Source organism: Hypomesus transpacificus, chromosome 11 (assembly GCF_021917145.1).
Source record: "Hypomesus transpacificus isolate Combined female chromosome 11, fHypTra1, whole genome shotgun sequence".
NCBI classification, from domain to species: domain Eukaryota; kingdom Metazoa; phylum Chordata; class Actinopteri; order Osmeriformes; family Osmeridae; genus Hypomesus; species Hypomesus transpacificus.
The window spans coordinates 19,680,316-19,683,093 of NC_061070.1; positions in this window are offsets into that span (position 1 = coordinate 19,680,316).

Genomic DNA, 2,778 nt, shown 5'->3' on the forward strand with positions numbered 1-2,778 from the left:
TATGTGCTCTTCATTAATGATGCAAGGGCCAGGCCCACACTGCAGAATGCATTAGAGTTTTAATCAGCAGATATGATTGCTTTGTACTTCGTCTGACTGCACTGGAGGCCACATGAGGGTTTGGTGCCGGTTTATGACAACTAGCTGTTGACAGAAGAAAAGAGAAATGGAAAGACATAAAAGGTTTAATGATATACAATCTGACAGAGCCTATGAATGTTTTGTAGGGGGTGAAAATAATCGAGTTTTTTTCTTGCCATAACTTTTCAAATAGAATAGGAGGCATGGTTGTGAACGATCACCTAGTAAGGGTGGGCATGTGTTTGCATCCCCTCCTGGTAGCTCACAATGACATCCTGGGGTTCAATCCAGAAGCAGTTAAACCGTGTGCCGCAGAGACCCTAAAACCACAGTGGCGACCTCCCAAACCCATCCTTTCTCAGCCAATCACGTCCTGAGACGGTTCCTTTTCAAAGCCTCTCTCCGTGTTCCTCAGACAGCTAATGAAGAGAGGAGCTAATGAAGTTACACCTCAACCCACCAAACTGCACTGTAATTATTTCTAAATCCAGCCCACTCAAGATGGCATAACCTTTTACATTTCCTCACGATGAAAAGATTCCAATGTTATTTCACTTTTTTTTTTTGGGGGGGGGGGTTGGGGATTCTTTGAGATCTGTCTCTCTGCTCCTGGGTGATCCAGATGTGTCCTCTTGACACAGCACTGGCAGGTGAGGTGAAGCGTTTTTTAGAAACTCGTCTCCTTGCTCTGCTCCTTCTGACTTCACTACAGTTAATACCACCACTCGAGTCATACAGACTGCGGAAGCCTTTTCTAAGTCATTTGGATCACTTTCACTTTGCAGATGTACTTGGACGAGTTGGATAACGCGGGCAGTTTGTGCCCGTTGTGAAAAGTTTTGCACGGTATAAGCGGATAATTACGAACAGTTCACACAGAGAGGCTCAGAGGAAAACATGACCGCAAAAGTACCAAAAAATGGGTCCCTGTACAGTGCAGCTCTCCATATTTCGCCTTCTTTATTCAACTCTTCAGAAGCTCAGTATCTCACTGACCGGCCTGTTAGTCATAGTTTAACTGTAATTATGTCAGCGTGATTACGTCATCACATGACTTTGTATTAGCCATACAGGGGAGATTTTTTCTCTGCTGGACACGTGTCCTGCTCTAACTCGATGTGACACCCTCCGTCTGGTCACTGCAGCACAGTGAGGAGGGGGTTGAGCCTTCAATCCCATCCCTCCCCACCCCTCTGCCTCCACCCCCACCCTAACCCTCACACCCCACCCCTCCCTCTCCCTCCCCACCCCTCTCCACCCCCCACCATAACCTCACACACCCCACCCCTCCCTCTCCCTCCCCACCCCTCTCCACCCCCCACCCTAACCCTCACACCCCACCCCTCCCTCTCCCTCCCCACCCCTCTCCACCCCCCCACCCTAACCCTCACACCCCACCCCTCCCTCTCCCTCCCCACCCCTCTCCACCCCCACCCTAACCCTCACACCCCACCCCTCCCTCTCCCTCCCCACCCCTCTCCACCCCCACCCTAACCCTCACACCCCACCCCTCCCTCTCCTCCCCACCCCTCTCCACCCCCCACCCTAACCCTCACACCCCACCCCACCCCTCTCCCCACCCCTCTCCACCACCCCTCTCCCCACCCCTCTCCCTCCCCACCCCTCTCCACCACCCCTCTCCACCACCCCTCTCCACCACCCCTCTCCACCCCCACCCTAACCCTCCCTCCCCACCCCTCTCCCCACCCCTCTCCACCCCTCTCCACCACCCCTCTCCACCACCCCTCTCCACCACCCCCTCCCTCTCCCTCCCCACCCCTCTCCACCACCCCTCTCACCACCCCTCTCCCCACCCCTCTCACCACCCCTCTCCACCACCCCTCTCCCCACCCCTCTCCCCACCCCTCTCCCCACCCTCTCCCCACCCCTCTCCCTCTCCACCCCTCTCCACCACCCCTCTCCCCACCTCTCCACCACCCCTCTCCCTCCACACCCCTCTCCACCACCCCTCTCCCTCTCCACCCCTCTCCCCACCCCTCTCCCCACCCCTCTCCCCACCCCTGCTTTGGGAACAGAGAGGATGCACGTGTTCCCTCAGACACAAACATGCCCCGATACTTTCCTCTGCATTTTCCAGGACTGTGGTATCGTGATGCTTTTCAGATCACTCCGTGTCCTACAGTGGCATAACCAGTGCTTGAACTGCCTCGTATCGCTAGCAGTATGTAGCATGTCAGGGTGGAGAGAGATCCAGACCCAGGCTGAGGTATCTCTGGAGTCTGATTCAGCAGCTGGCACAGACCAGGCCCCCCCTCCAGGCCCCCCCCCAGGCCCCCCTCCAGGCCCCCCTCCCAGCCCTCCAGCCTGATTGACAGGTAGATGTGCTGATACAGTCACGTTGGCAGAGTAAACAGAGCGCTTTGCTAACTGCTTTAAACAGAGCAGGGTTTTCCTGCCCCGAGGACATGGCTGTCTGGACCCATAGAGAGGGGCTCACACGCCAATCATATCAGCTCATCATTCCACTGTTGGCCCTCTGAACACCACGCACACACACACACACACACACACACACACACACACACACACACACAAGCTGTTTTGCATCTTTGTAAACAATTTATGTGGCCCTCCACTTTTGATTACACTACCAATTAAACAACATAGCTTTAGATATTTCCCCCCTCTCTCTCTCTCTCTCTCTCTCTCTCTCTCCTCCTCTCTCTCTCTCTCTAT